At 34.1% G+C, this 17,862-nt stretch overlaps 1 pseudogene; it reads right to left on the reverse strand.

Annotated features, from left to right (window-relative positions):
• Positions 1 to 1,262: 1,262 nt before the first annotated feature.
• Positions 1,263 to 5,890, reverse strand: LOC111830963 (annotated as a pseudogene).
• Positions 5,891 to 17,862: the final 11,972 nt, after the last annotated feature.

The raw sequence follows: 17,862 nt of genomic DNA on the forward strand, positions 1-17,862 counted from the left end.
GCCTCGCTAATTCATAACTCTGCATCTACTTAGCAGAGGATCATCTTGCTTGTGTCTACTTAAGAGAATTATAAAAATTTGCTCTTGCATGGACATTGTTACAGTTAGGATAGAAATCATAAGCTAGTAAAATCATCTAAGTCAATAGATAAAGTTGAACAATATGAGAAAGAATTGAGCATTGAACATCTCGATTAATTAACTCGTCATTCGCAACCCCGATGGTGCCCCTTGCGGGATGCTTTCCATTCATACAGATCATGCCTTGGGTTGCAATGCTTTATTAATGTAAGTGTTAGCCGCAAGCTCGGGTTATTGAAAAATCACGTGTCCCCCAATATATGGTGTATTTTGGAAGTTTGAAACATATGTGGGATCTCCAGCCTCTTCTCATTTTACAACCAAAATATGAAGGCATCCCTTGGAACGACCATTGGTCCCATGGTAAGTTCTCAGCGTAAGCCTTCTGCAAAACGCCTCAGTCGAACCCCTCCACGAGAAGCCCTTAGTAGCCGAACCCTCAGACGGCTAATCGTTTTTGGTTTCCCCAAGCACAAAAAGCATAAGAAAGAATTGCATTTGCCCATAATGCACCCCACAGTTACTAACAGAACTACTAGCTTTTTCAATATAAATACAGATCAAATTGATTAACTCATGAGTAGCCACTAGCGTAAGTTTGACTAGCTAGTAGCTTGTAGTCAAAACCGATTGTGTGGATCCTTCTTTGGTCGATTCAAAGTGATTTAGCGTTCACTTTGATCATAGCAAATACTGAAATACAACATGGCTCTATTTTGGGAACTCTTCTCATTTACCAGGTCAGAGATCACATCATCAAGTCTAACCATCCACATACTCGGGCCATAATTTAAAGGGCATAAACAAGATTAAATTTGCGGGCTTTTGTAAAACAAATTTTCTAGTAAGAATACATTTTAGAATCTTTAAAAATTAGAGAGCGTTATGAAACATGTTTTAAACATGTGATTAATGCATTACGTAATTACTAAAGAATATCTCCCTTAGACCATCTCCAATGCCCAACTCTATCTTTTACTCTAAAAAAGAATATTCTTAAATAGACTCTATTTATATTTAATTATTAATACCTTTTATTTATAAAACTTACAATTAGGCTCCATATATATTTACTTTTGCAAAACTTTCGTTAATCACTAATATTATTTAAATTGAACATTCATAAAATTTTAAAAAATTACATTGCATCATAAAAATAATAAAACATATTAGATTTTAATTTAAACATCACCATTAGTAAATCTTTCCCACAAATGATCAATTAACGCATTTCGAAGTGAGAAATGAGCTACTTTATCTTTGATTTTTCTAAATCGACCAAGAAACTCTTGGAATCGGATAATATCATTCCCTGTAGTCTCAACTTCTGGTGGTGGAACTTCTCTTCCAACTTCAATTGGTGCACTGAGATCACGTTCATCTTCAATTATCATATTGTGTAAAATTATACACGTCGTCATTATGTCATGTAAAACATTTTTTTTTTTTTTTGCAAAAACGAACCGGCCCTTTAACAATAGCAAAACGAGATTGAAGAATTCCGAATGCATGTTCTACATCTTTCCTATATGCTTCTTGTTGTGTAGCAAAATATTTTTTCTTTCGACCTATTGGCTCGTGAATAGTTTGTACTATGGTTGACCATTTCAGATAAATACCAGCAGCCAAATAATATCCCATATTATATTCTTTTCCTTGAATGATATAATGAACTTGGGGAGCAATACCTTGAGCGAGATTAGAGAAGAGGTGGGAAGACTCCAAGACATTGATATCATTATTAGTGCATGGTAACCCGAAATATGCATGCCATATCCAAAGATCATAATCTGCTACAACTTCAAGAGTTATAGTAGGTGATCCACTACGACCTGAATATTTTCCAGCCCAAGCGGTAGGACAATTTTCCACTTCCAATGCATGCAAGCTAGGCTACCAAGCATTCCTGGAAACCCTCGCTTTTCACCAATGTAAAGAAGTCTGGAAACATCTTCATGTGTTGGTGAGCGTAGGTATTTCTCTGAAAATATTTCCACTATAGCTCGACAAAATCTTTTCATGCTCTCGATTGTCGTTGATTCGCCTATCTTTACGTACTCGTTTGTGGCATATGCATGAAGACCATATGCTAGCATACGAAACACGGCTGTAACTTTTTGTAGAGACGATAATTCAAGCCTACCCATCACATCTCTTCTTTGTGTGAAGTAGTTGTTATGACCTTCAACAACATCGATAATACGAAGGAAAAGAGAACGCGACATACGATATCTCCTACGGAACATCGCGTCATTGTAAACCGGAGTTTCCAAAAAATAATCGTTGAACAATCTATCATGTGCACTTTCTCGATCACGATGGATGAAAGAACCACCGGGAACTGAACCACCATGGATTGCTTGATATTTTTGTCGACTGCGTAGAAATTGAATTACCGAATTGTTATTAGCAATGGCAAGATGTATTGCTTCTTATTCTTTGTCAAAATTGTCGAATGAGTTAATATTTTTATCATCTGATGATGAATACATTTTGAAAGAAAAGGTAAAGAAAACAAAGTAGTAAATATTTTTTGGATTTGGATTGTGATAAGTACTGTTATAGTTCTACTAGTATTTATAGAGCATGTCTCATCATTTTAAATCTTTTTATCGAACATGCATTGGTCAACAAAATTTCTTAATGTTATTTGTATTAGACTAGGTAAACTATAACCTGTCTATATTTTAGATTTATTTATTTATTTTTAAAAAAATATATAGTACGATCAAAATTGATAGGTTTGTAATTTTTAAGCAAAATACCATTTTCTACAAAACTCAGAAGGTATTATTGTGCTTTTTTGCTCAACCACCTAGTTAAACCAAACCTATTTATTGTCTTAACCCCATATAACTTACGTGACTGAATTTCTTATCCTTTTGTCTTTGGCGTTTTCTACTTGTAGTTTTTCAATAGTTATAATGTTTTACATTAACACCAATTTTACGTAGAGAGAAAGTAAAGTAAACTAACATGCATTGGTCAATTAAAGTCTACTATACAAATTGTTTACGATATATCATCCAAAAATACATTCTCATGAAAGTCAACTCTAAATATATAATGTTTTATGACAAAGACTTTTGTTTTTCTACCAATAAAATTTAATACAAACATCGGTTATCAACACCTTAGAAGAAGGAAATAAGAAATTTTTAGAGAAACTAAAGAAGACAAGCGCACAAAGAGAACATCAATTGGAGATTTAGAAAAAAATATATGCTTTGAATGAGTTAAAGGAGGAAAACAAAATTTTATTTTGCGATTTGAATTTCTTTCAAAATCCAAATGTTCATGAGTATTTTGAGAATGAACAAGCACGGATTTTACAAAAACGACGTGGTCAACAACAAGATCAAGAAGCTTCTCCTCCGTCTACTTTATTTTTATCAATATTTTAATGATCTTGCTGGATCCGGAAGCAAATTAGCGGAATATTAATTTGCTAGTTTTTATTATTTTAATTCTACTCTATGTAGCTTATTTTGCTTATTTTTAAATTGAAATTTGTTTCTATGGTTAATTTTATAAACTTGTGTTTCATTTTCGTAATAATACAAATTTTAATATGCAGTTTGAGTTACTAGATATCTCAATAATATTCAATACTAGCAGTTGATCCGCGCTATGCGCGGGAGGTTTATAATTTTGTTTTGTTATATTTTTATTCATATTATTATATTTTATTATCTTTTATAATTGATTTTCAAAAAATATTATAATTATTTTCTCTTTAATTATTATCTTTCATTACTCAAATTTGGATTAAATGCATTTGATTCAATTTATGAAATATCATTTATTTTTCTTTTTGATCATGTTATAAACTAAAATTTCACTTTCAGTTTTATTTTTACTCTTTATAATTTTATATATACAATATCACAATTACATAAATGTTGTTTTATTTTACCATAAATTTAAAATTTACTTCCATTCTAAAAATCACTAACATATTTAAAATTTTAAACTATGATCAGTTTAAAATGAAAGTTGAATTATATTATTACCACTAATAATAAAAAATTTGAAGTATTGTTTTTCTTATTTTAACATTTCATTTATTTTACATAATTTATTTTTATATGTATAAACTTTCTATTAATTAAATAAGTAACATAAATATGCAGTAAATGAATGTTTTAAACTTATTTTAATGTAAAAACAAAAATGTGCCTTAGGTTGATGCTTATGTGGCATCATGAGTAGAGAGAAAATCTAACTTTATATATATAGATGCAATAAAGAATAATTAATATAATATAGAGAACGTAATAAACAACAATAATTAAATTATATAATATTGAGATAGTGAAGAACAAAAGAAATAATTGAACAAGACAAAGTCAACGCTGTAGTTAAAATAATTTATGTTTATAAGTTGTATTTGTTGTGCTTCGTAAATATTGTAAGCGGTTATAAAAAAAGAAGACTTCAAATTTAGGGGACCAAAGTATAAATAAAAAGTTCAACTCTAAAATAGAGTTACTCTATATATAGAGCAATCTCTTTTTTTTTTTTCTTTTTTTTAGAGTAAAAAATAGAGTAGGGTTGGAGAAGATTTTGCTCTATAATAGAGTTTTTACTCTAAAATAGAGTGGGGTTAGAGATGCCCTTAGACATATATCCCCCTTGGCCATACATCCCCTTGGACTATCTTGTAGAATAAGTAACTTTATAACTAAGCTATGTAACACTACACATAAATGAACTTAGCTACTATTTGTGTAAGCTTAAGTGAAAAGATAATAAGATGAGTGAGATCTTCTCTATTCTCTTTAAGTTCTCATTCTCTCTTTGCTCATTGTCTTGTTTGATCTTCATTACTTATTTAGAGATGTAGTTTACAACACGTTTTCAACACGATGTCTTTACCGCCGGAGTTTTTACGAGGTAAGTAAAATTTAAATTGTTTTGTTTTATGTTTATAAAACATAAATATTATAGACATCGTAAAACTATGCCTTTTTTCTGGATTGATCATTTTAAGTGGTAGGCTTTGCCTCCTTTACGATCAAATATATAAGTACATTATTTCCGGACTGATAGCTTGATATGTGGTAGGCTCTGCCTCTTTCATGATGTAAATCTTCTTATAATCTTCTTATAATTAAAAGAGAAGTACAAATTGAATTCTTTACTAAATTATCCTTGAAATCATTAAAACTGATTTCAGTTTTGCATCATAGATAAGGAATTGTGAAATTGATTAGGGGTAATTTTGGAATAAATATAATTGATGTCATCTCCACAATAAGGATCCGCGTGTATCCGATGCTGTTGACCCGAGCGTAATCGGATACCAAAACTTATGTGTTTTCATTGGGCCTTTCTTAATAACAAATGAATAAAGCTCACTATCAGGAGAAAGTGACATTGGATTGGATTTGACATTAAAATATAAAAAATTACAAAATCATCAAGTGAATAAAGCCTACTAGCATAACAATGGGCGACGTAACAATGAACGTGATACACAATATTATTAATTTTCTAATTCACGAGATTTCCTCTACAATTTGAATTTCCTAATTCACTAATTGCTAGCATTCATATCTAATTTCCAAATTTTATTCACTAAATTTTCGCTCCACAACTTATGCATATTTACATTAATTGATATCAATCATATATGAAATCATCCAAAACTGATACAGTGAATCAAATTAGATAAAACTTGCTAATTAAGCTCAGCACCAACACGATTGCAAAGTGTGTTACTTGCTACCTATATATATTGAGGTAAATCTCGAGTACAATATCCACCAAGACATCATGGAAAATTCTAAGCAATAACAAACCTCATTATGTCTTCATCCTTTGCTTTCCTCCGAGAAATCAAACCTTACAAGACATCATGGAAAATTCAAGTTAAGAGTCCTGCATTCATGGAAGACATATACCACCAAATCTGGAGAATCATTCGACATGGTGCATTTTGATCGTGAGGTAATGTTTTCATCCTTTTGTGTATTTCACAGGTAAAGTATCGTCTATATATTGATGTCTTATTTGAACATGTTGCATTTCAGGGTACCAACATTCCTGCTTCAATTAAGAAGGAAATGGTTAATGATTCCAAAACAAGATCACCACTGGTAAATGGAGATCTATTGAGAATTTTGGTTTGAGCATTGCTGGTGGTAAATTTAAACCGACCAATCATCCCTTTAAAATGACTTTTATGACACAAACTGTTGTGAGCCGAATTGATGATTTCGGTGATGATCCATTTCTCACCCTCACACCTTTTGAATCTGTAGCAACACTCAATGTCAATGTCCTTATTGGTACTATCATGAAGGTTAATATAATCTCTTAAACGTTATTAATGTGTTTAGACAGAGACAAATTGTAAACGTTGGAGAGATGGAAACAATAGATGTCAAGAACAAGCCAACAAAGAAGATTGATTTTGAGTTGAGGGACGAGAAGTAAGTACTTGAACTCTTTCATACGTTAGTTAGATTTTTTTTGAAATAAATTTCTTATTATTTGTTGTTTCCAGTGATTCACGAATGGCATGTACTTCATATAAGTCTAATTTTATATTTTCATATTCAAATTACATGTCAAAGTAATGGATGAACTGGTGAGATGAAGTTGATGCTATTTGATAGTCCAACAATGGATATTGTTGGCTATTCAGCTAAAAGTCTCTTTGAAGGACCATTTGATGAGGTGATATAAATTGGTCTTAGGTTGATGGTTTGGTTTACACACTACATATTTATATAACAGAGTATTTATAACTTACGCTTATATTACCTAATTAAATTGGATGATTAACATATTGAATATCCATAAAATTTGTCTATTCAAATTCAACAGTTGTTGGGGAAGACTTACCAATTTTTGGTAAGTGTTGAAGATAATAATCTTCGAAATGATTTGGATGTATACATGGTCTCTAAGGTTCTATCCAAAGATGATCAAGCTAGTGATGACACATTAGATGATTCTCATGGTGGTGATAAACCACAAGACGATAGTACTGGTGATCATGAATTATAGGGCCTAAGATATATAAAGAGTTTAAAAGAAATCCAAATAAGGAAGTACCTAATTTAGAAGCGTATACTCATCAGTCAAATTATGCATCATCAACTGAAGGTACAACTGTTAGTTTTTTTTTGAAAGATTTACTATTACTTTACTTCTGAATTCTAACAAGTTGAGAAAAATATAGTCCATCGATCATGACCAAGAGAGGAGCTCAAAGACAATGAACTAGAATACGAGTTCAGTAGTCAAGAAGAATATCATTCATAGGCATCAACTGATGAAAACGACGATTTTCCAGAAACACAAATGTCTGATATCATCAGCAATATAAGTCGCAAATATAGAAGGTGACGTAAAGGTTTTATTTGTAGATCTTTGTAATTTACAGGATAAAGTCAACATAACCCAAAAACAAAACTCGTGCCAGAAAAGGTTTTTCTCCTAAGTATACCAACTTTATATTTAAGACATTACTTCATATTTTTTTTTACCACCTCCACTGACAATTGTTTTGTTTTTGTAGGATTTACAATCCACAATTCAGAATATTTAGATAATGGTGATCCAACATATAAGTGTTGTTACTGCGGAGCAATGATGTGATATGATGAGTGGATAAACAATCGTAGGAAGGCAAGAAAACCTAAATACTCACTATGTTACTTACAAGGAATAGTGAAGCTACGATTACTTGCTGAAGCACCTGAGCTTATTAATGAATTGTTTAGTCAAGATGATGCTATTAGTAGATCTTTCAGAGAAAACATTAGAGCTTAAAATATGCAGTTTCAATTACATGGGCAAAACTTCCACAAAATCTGAAGATGGTGATTATGCCAAATTTTCTCAACTCTACATAGTTGATACTGAAAAAAAAAATTGAAAATAGGTCGACCATACTGAGGTTAGTTACTTGCTTTTTTTTTTTCATTACAGCCATGGTTTCTAACGCATATGTTATTATTTTTTTACAAATTAAAAATTGTAGAAAGAGAAAAAATACTACATCCGTGAAGGGAAAAAAGAGTATAAGAAAGGAACTCATTGCAAAACTCATTAAAATGTTGGATGAGGTCAATCCCTACATTGAGTCTTTTAGACAAGCCAAAAATAAGTTTGCTAAAAACGAAAAAATGAAACGTTTCATATGTGTATACTTAGTGATCGCGTAGGAAAAGATGGAAGACCATATTCTATGCCAACAACATCGAAAAATGTTGCGTTGATTCTAGGTGATTTCCGTCCTGAGATGCCAGGACGTGACATAGGTGTACAAGAAAAGAGTACCGGAAAGTTGCAAAGAATAAGCGAAGTGCATGTCTCTTACTTGCCACTATGGTATCCTAAAGCTTTCCATATGGTGAAGATGGTTTTAGAAATGGAATAAAAAAGTGTAGCAAAAGAGGAAAAGCTTGTGAAGATGAAAAAGACATTAGCATGCGGCAGTGGTTTGCATTCAGAATTCAAGAAAGAGAGAATGAAGCTCAAACTCTACTTCGTTCAAAACGTCTTTTCCAACAGTTTTTGGTTCATGCATACACATCCTTGGAATCAAACAGGTTATCGTATATTAACTATAACCAATCTAATCTACATTGCTAGGATACCATCATCGTTTACAGGTGGCCTTTGCTACATGTTGCAAATTTCTTACGATGCAATGGCTATATGTAAACAGTATAACTTCCCAAATTAGTCACTACATTTACATGTAATCCCAAGTGGCCCGAAATCACAAGGTATCAAAAAAGCGTAACCTTAGTTCTGATGATAAACCCGACATCATTTGTCGGATCTTCTATATCAAACTGTTTTAATGAACAGTTTAACAGAAGACCATCCGTTAGGGAAGACTATTGCTGGTACGTTTGATTATTATTTTCTGGTTTACATATATTTCTTAATGGCTAATATATTCATATTTATTTAATGTTATGCAGCAATGTACACTGTTGAATTTAAGAAAAGAGGGCTTCCCCATACTTATTTTCTTCTATTCATGGATCCAAGTTGTAAATTACCAACCGGTGACGACGTTGATAAAATCATTTCAGCTGAGATTCCAGATAAAGAGGAAGATCCTGAACTCTATAAAGTAGTAAATGATTGTATGATTCACGGGCCGTGTGGTACATCGAACACAAATTCACCGTGTATGGTCGACGGTAAGTGTTCCAAGTTTTTTTTCCTAAAGAGTATTTTGATGAAACAAAGGTTGGAGGAGATGGATATCCAGTGAATAGAAGACGCCAATCTACATACTTTTTTGAGAAGAATGGTATAAAGTGCGATTACATATATGTTGGTTCTTACAATCGACTCTTTTTTTTTTATGTTATCGGGCTCATATCAATGTTAAGTGTTGCAGCTAGTCTGGATTTATAAAGTACTTATTTAAGTACATTAACCAAAGCCAAGATCGTGTTGCTTTCGTCATAGAACCTAAAAAAAAACAACTGAGGAAGATAATGCGACTGGAAATGTAACAACCAATATATCAGATACAGTTCCAGTTGAGACTTCAGAAACTGGAGATGGGGAAACAATAAAAGTCGATGAAATCAAAGATTATTTTGACTGCATGTATCTGTATCATTTAGCTTCTAAAAAAATTTAATATGTGTTTTCTTTTTGTTATTAAATCGTTAATATTAAACTTTTTATTTTGTCTATGCAGATATGTCTCAACCTCTGAAGCAGCATTGAGGCTTTTCAATTTTCCTATTCAGTAGAGAGGTATAACAGTCATGAAGCTCCAATTTCATCTTCCTGGAAAGCAACCAATATATTTCAACCACTCTGCAAGAGTTGAAGGACATGTTCTGTTTTGATGTTGGTAAACTCCCAGTCCAGTATCTCGGGCTTCCTCTGGTCACGAAACGCCTCACTTCAACAGATTATCAACCTTTCCTTGAGCATATTCGGAAGAAGATTGGGACGTGGACATCAAGATATCTATTGTATGCAGGTAGACTTAATCTGGTTATTTCGGTCTTGTTAAGTATATGTAATTTTTGGATGGCTGCTTATTGACTTCCAAAGCAATGCATTAGAGAGATAGAAAAGCTCTGTTCCGCTTTCCTCTGGTCCGGACCATATTTGAATCCACACAAAACAAAAGTCGCTTGGGAGAATGTGTGTAAACCAAAGAGGGAGTGAGGACTTGGGTTGAGATCTTTAAAGGAAGCTGATAAAAATCCTCCCAAGGACTCGACACTCTAAGATGGTAAAAAGATATTCTTTAGGTTCAACGGACGGTGAAGCCACGAAAAACAAGGATGGTGGAGCAAATGGTCACACAAGAGCTGCGAAAGACTCTTTATTTACCGAACTTGAATCCCTTAGATATGACACACTAAGACGAATTCAAGGGTGACAATGAGAATCACTCTCGACTAGACCCCCTGGATATGACATACCAAGACGGATCATGCATTGATCAATGAATATTACACACCATTAACCAAACGAAGGGATATTACACACCATTGACGAAAAATGATAAACACTCTCAAAAGGTTCCAAAAATATCAAAAATGCTTATTCTTTTTATTCATGAGATAACCTCATTATATAGAGGGAAATTACATCAAAAACATCCATAATAATAGCTCAACATGCAGAGCATCTAGGGAGATGAAATTAAAACTCTTAAGTGCATGTAAGAGAGAGAAATCGAAAGAATTAAATGCTACTTTGCCATGGACGAAAATTGACTGTTCTTCATTCTTTTTTGGGCTTAATTCACCTAGTTGGGCTTCTCTCATGGACCACGATTGTAGAACAACTTGGTTTGTAGCTTAATTCATTCTGACCCGTTTGGAATCTTTCGTTGAATGAACGCATATCTGAATCGGGTAAATTGGAGAACACCTGATTTGTAAAATCAATAACTCCCTCGTCTGAACTCCGTTTGACTTGATTCTCCTTTGAGGAGTTCTATAGTTGAGTTGAGCATCTTCTCCAAGTCGTTTCGTGCATAGATTCCTCGTGGTTTAGAAGATACGCTCAAAACAATGACAAAATATCTTGAAGCTTCCCATAATCATATCAGAAGCAAATGATGTGTGTTGTTTGAAACTAATTTGACGCTTGATTTCCCATGGTGATTCTTTGTGGACAAAATGGGTTCAGGAAAATTTATTAAAGAAGGAGAGTTTTTGGTCTGTCAAGCAATTTACAGGCCTAGGGAGCTGGTTGTGGAAAAAACTTCTAAAGTTCAGAGGGGTCGCTAAGCAGTTTTACAAGATGGAGGTCAATAATGGATGCCGTACCTTGTTATGGTTTGATGACTGGTGCGATATGGGTTGCTTAACAGATATCGTTGGTCAAAGGGGGTTTGTTGATATGGGAATAAGCAGACTTGCAACAGTTGCAGACGCTTAGGCTGGGAGAGGTCGACCTCGACACCATACGCTCAACCTGATGGAGGAAGCTATAGAAACAAAACGAAATAGTAGTTCGACAAGGGATGATGTAGTGCTATGGAAGGGGAAGAATGATGTCTATCGACCACATTTTTCAACTAAAGAAACATGAAATCATACACGTATCACTGCACCACATGTATCTTGGCATAAGAGTGTTTGGTTCACCCACTCTATCCTCAAGTACTCTTTCTATTTCTGATTAACGGTTCCTAACAGGCTGTCCACCGGGGACCGCATGTTATAATGGAATGGAGGAGCGCTAGGAACCTGCATCTTCTACGATTCTTGCATTGAAACTAGACACCATCTATTATTTTCCTGCAATTTCAGTTCACAAGTGTGGGAAGCTTCATCAAAAATCTTTTTCAAGACGAACTAATCTACAGACTGGCTTTCTCTTCTTGATTCAGCATGTGGTCAGTTGTCAAATCAAATAGAGTCCTTCATAGCTCGGTACATCCTCCAAACAGCAGTGTATGCAATTTGGCATAAAAGGAACAGGCGAAGACATGGCGACCGTCACACACCTGCTCCTCTTCTTATCAAATGGATCGACAAACAAATGAGAGATCAACTCTCTACAATCCGACTTGCGGGAGATAGACGCTATGACAAAGGGTTACAAGTTTGGTTCAGTTCTAGAAGTTGATTTAAAAAGTTCATATGATTTAAATTGCAGCTCCTCAAACTCATGATGCACTAGTTGTAACAACGATTTTTTCTTGAATCTAATTTAACATTATATGTAGAGTCCATGTTCATGGCCTATCTGAATCTGAACAAGTTTTATGAATTTGGAAAGGCAGTTTACTTATGCTGAAATCCCTAGATATTTTACTTGGGATGGGAAAAAAAAAAGAATGACAGCTCAGAGAGAGAGGTTTCAGTTTAGGAAGGATTAATTATGTTCCCCATAGGATGGAAGATGAATGCTACATGAGAATCCTTTTTGGCATAGTCACTGGTCCGCAAAGTGATGATGATATTAGAAAATACAAATGTGTTGTCTATGACACATACAAGAAGGTGTGTTGGGTTCGCGACATTATCGAAGACGACCAAGCCTATATTAACAGTCTTATTGAAGCTAACCTTTGGTTTTTTGGACATCAGCTTCGTAACTTCTTTGCTATGATGCTCTTAGATGGATGTTTATCTAGACCTGAGCATGTGTGGGAACAAACTCGGGAAGTTATGACAGAAGACATTGAACGGAAGAAACGAGATCAATATAATAATCTGGGTAAATTTCCTTATCAACATCTTTACAAGTTTCGTATTAATTAAAAACTTCACAATATGTCTATTTTCTATTCAAATTTTATATAGTTCGTAATACATATATGTTATTGTAGATTTAACTCTGAGCGAAGCCAAAAAACTGAATTATACACTAGAGGAGATTGAAGAGATTTTTTTACGCAACGGCGGGACTTTACAAGCTTTTGAAGAAATGCCTCAGCCAAGAAACATAAGTGTTGATCTTTTTAATAGTTTAATTATAGAAGAGAAAAACTACAACCGTGAGTATTTGAGAGATAAACATGATGAATGGATGGAGGTGATGACTGATGAACAAAGAGCAATATATGATGAGATCATTGATTTATATCTACTTAAGTGCAAATAGTATCGATCCTCAGGATAGCAAAAACAACCATGTATTTACTCCAGATTTTTTTAATAGTATAAAGCTTCCTGGATAGCTAAATCACAGTCTACGCCTGAAACTTGGTGCTCCAGTTATGCTATTATGGAATATAGATCCTACAGGTGGTTTATGCAATTGTACAAGATTGTTGAGTACTCAAATGGGTTATACTATTTTAGAGGCGTCTGTGATTATGGGTAATAGAGTTTGGCACAAAGTTTTTATCCCAAAAGTTATGATAAAACCATCCGATACCAAATTGCCATTCAGGATGAGGAGAAGACAGTTTCCATTATCTGTCGCTTTTGTAATGACTATAAACAAGACTCAAGGACATTCGGTTTAAGAGGTTGGTTTTTTTTTGCCTAGACCAGTTTTCTCTCATGGACAACTTTCTATTGCATTATCAAGTGCGACATAAAAGAAGGGGTTCAAAGTTCTTATTGTGGATACAGAGGGAGAATCACAAAAACAAACAATGAATGTTGTTTTCAAAGAAGTTTTCCAAAGTTTTGGAAAATAATATGACAAGAAAGCGTTTTCATTTGATAAAGGTGTCAATTAAACTCTTCTCTCGCTGCCTGTAGTTTAATGTATTCCTTCTATTCCAGTCTTATATGTTTTGTACATTGGCTGGGTAGGTTAAACATGTCGACGTTGTCCAAATCAAGCAGGTGGCTGAAGAAGAAGATAACAGAAGCACTTTTCGTGTTTACTATAAACACTGTTTAGGTTGTTTCAAACATCATTGTCTACAATTTTGAATTCTTGAATTTTACTTCTAATCATCAAGCACCTAAGTTGTAACTTTTCAATCGAATTACATTTATCTTAAATCGGAAAAGAAGTACTAACTACTGAAGTAGTTCCTTGGTCAATTTCATCCAAACAATTATATATATATATATATATATATATATATATATATATATATAACCTGTAAAACATATGAATAAGACAGTTAGTAATTTACAACATTAATGTATAGTCTTACCAACAAATTCTTTGATTATCTCGATTAAATTTATTTAAATCAAAAATATGGGTAACCGTTAAAGTAAATCTGTATATTGAATGAATTATAACGATATAAATACTAGTTCGCACGTAGTCTAAGCGTCAAATTACATAGATGTTCTTCAAATTCATGTTAGTTTCTAACTATGGCTTCACAGCAATCTAAAGCTTACGGAATTAATATATGATTTTCGTAGCTTGAGAAAACATTATTCAGGTAGTTTAAGAAAAAAATCAAATACACAAACAATTGATTAACAAACACATTATAAAAAAGTTAATAACGATTGGATATGCAATGATTTTGGAACTCGATTGGGAACCAATTTTGAATAATAACAGCAGTTAACTATATAAAACAACGAGTAACTCACCTGAATAGGCAAGTATGTATATTGAGTGAACAACGTACACGTCCTCGACTTTTCTCATACCCCTGATTTACGACTTTGACATGCAAAACTTTGAAACGATCTTCATTCATATCCATATAACACATAACATCATCATCATCAAATATGTATGTTGGTCTCTTAGGCTCCACTGATTCTGGAATGTAACTTAATTTCAGCTCAGTCGTTGTTTCATCAACATTCGCATTCCTGCATATCTTGTTCACCAATGCAGAATAAGTGACCTCCTCTGTCTTCATCTTAAGATATTGATGAACTTTATCTCTTGAATTCCATCTTGGTTCATTTTCCCTTGTTGCATAATATCCCCCATAAGCATTCATTATGATTTTTTGATGATTTTTATTCATTGTGGCCTGAAATAGAATAGAAAAACTAACATTATAATCTTTGTCGTGTTATAGTCCGCTTTCACTAAGTACTCGCTTAGTCTATTATACGACATTCGACCTGATTGTTTCAATCCATAAAGTAATTTATCCAATTTTATACAATATTGTTCTCGAGAACTTGTTTTATCTTTGAGCTCAATACCCTCTCGTACTTTCATGTATATCTTATTATCAAGTGGACCATATAAATATGCAGTTACTACATAAATTAACCAAAATTCTAATTTTTCTCTTATGGCCTGACTTATTAGGAATCTAAAAGTAGTAGCATCTACCGCAGAGGAGTACGTCTCCTCATAATCTATTTCTGGTCTCTGTGAGAATCCTTGTGCAACAAGCCGTGCTTTATGTCTCACGATTTCACCATGTTCATTTCTCTTCCTCACAAAGACCCATTTATGTCCAATTGGTTTAATATCAAGAGGTGTCCAAATTATTGGACCAAAAACAATTCTCTTCCTTACAGAATTTAACTCCACCTTTATAGCTTCTTTCCATTTATAGATCATCACCGTTGAGTGCACTCTAAGATAGACGTGGGTTCTAGATCCTCGCTTATATCCATAAGTTCAAGTGCTACATTGTATGAAAATATGTCGACATTCTTTCGGTTCCATTCTATTCCAGACATAACATAATTGATTGAGATCTCATTATTATCCGGAACTTCAGTACCTTGAAGCTTGGCTCATTATTAGGTATCTGAGGTTTGGTTATGTCCTTAACCACGGTATCCTCAACCTCGAAATCATTCTTAGAACCTTTCTTTGATTTCTGAGGGTTGTTATCTTTGGAACCTATTGGTCTACCATGTTTCAAACGTGCCTTAGACTCTATAGCCACTTGATTGTGATCTTCTTGGACATCAATACGAATTGGTGCATTCACAGCTGGTATGTATGATTTTGTTACTCTCTTTGGGTCAGCAAAGGAATCATGACCCGTAAGTAATTGTGATGGGGAATATTTATGTTCTCTAGATGGCATGATGCGAATTAACTCGGCAGCATGTCCCCAAGCTGAGATCGGGAGTTTTGATCTCATAGGTAACGATCTAGCAATTAGCTGTATACATTTGATAAATGTTCTTCACTTACACACATGGACATACAATAAGCATTAAACGCTTGGGACGTGAATTCACCAGCATTATCAAGACGTATAGTCTTTAAAGGAAAATCTGGAAAGTGTGCTCTTAGACGGATTATCTGAGCAAGTAACCTCGCAAACGCCAAATTGCGGGTTGATAATAGACATACGTGTGACCATCTTGTGGACACATCTATTAGTACTATAAAATATCTAAACGTCCCACAAAGTGGGTGTATTGGTTTACAAATGCACCTTGTATTCTTTCAAGAAATTTTATCGTTTCCTTAGTCACTTTGACAAGTGATGGCTAATAATGAGTTTCCCTTGTGAACATGCTACACACGTGAGATTCTTTGAGATAACTCTTCTTTCTTTCAATGTGTGCCCATTTGTATTCCATATCCATTTTCGCATCATATTTGAACCGGGATGGCCAAGCCGGTCGTGCCAAAGAGTGAAACTTTCTGTAAACCCTTTGTTTACAGTGGCATTACCTTCTATCATACTGGCCTTAGCTCAGTATATGCCTGTAGAATAGCGGGTATAGTCTCTAAGACTTTCTTATGGCCTTAGGAGTTTTCAAATATTATTAGGAACTCTTTGTTTCCTTCTCCCTTAGTTTCAACATGGAAAATATTCATTCAGATATCTTTAAAACTTAATAGGCTCCTCTTTGAGCTGGGTGAATATAACGCATTAGATATCTTTAGATGCGTACCCTTGGGCAATAATATATGGGTCTGGTCGTAGCCTTCAATTAGATTTTCCATACCCGCTATGGTACTTATATTAGCGTTTTTAAGTGTAAGATCAACGACGTATCTTTTACTCCTAGAATCATGTGGCTTGCCCCACTATCCACCATGAATATGTCCTTGTCGTCTTTCATACTTCAAAAATAAGAATCATATCTTAAACACCTGCATAAAAATATCCTTATATTATCTCAAAGTAATAGCAAATAAATTCAAAGCAATAACAGAAAGATAATTCAAAGCAATAAAAATTTAAAAGGAAAACATGAAAGCAAACATAAAACCTGATGTCGAAATTATCTTTGATTATTTTAGGCAATCGGAAGTCTCCATGAGATCATCCTTTTCATGATCGAATTCATCTTCATTGTCATAATGGACCAAGTGAGCTTCCGGATATTTCCCTTTAAAATGCTTGGTAGTCCGATATGTTTTAGCCCAATGATTTCCCATTCCACATCGATGGCATACTGATTTGGCGGTCGAGTTTTGGGTTTAAAAGAAGTACCACGGTCTCGGCCTCTACCACCGTGATACCCGCAGCCTCGGCCTTGTCCTTGACCATAGGAGTGGCCACGACCACGTCCTTGCCATCTTCCACGTCCACGTCCGGTTTGATTATACTCTTTTTGTACGTGGTTTATATTCATTAGACTCTTTCTTTGCCTCTGCGACTGCATTGGCTTCAGAAACTGGGGTTGATCAAGGAGATCTGAATTCACTGTTTCTCATCAGCAACTCATTATTTTGCTCAGCGAGCAATAAACATGAGTACAGACTTGCATATGTCTCAAAGCCTTTTTCACGATATTGTTGTTGCAACCACGTGATAGGTTTGTTCCTAAGGTATGCATATGCAACCCTTTGATAGATTCACTTACATGAAAAAAAAAAAACTTTAATCTCGCAACACCAGTAACGTCGGTATCAGTTTCTAAAGCGACCAACGAGTTTGGGTTCGTTTCAAGTAGGAGCTTGAAATACGGCTGGATCAAATCGTAGCTACCCATAGATGATCCCATT

Source organism: Capsella rubella, unplaced genomic scaffold (genome assembly GCF_000375325.1).
Source record: "Capsella rubella cultivar Monte Gargano unplaced genomic scaffold, Caprub1_0 scaffold_4, whole genome shotgun sequence".
NCBI lineage: Eukaryota > Viridiplantae > Streptophyta > Magnoliopsida > Brassicales > Brassicaceae > Capsella > Capsella rubella.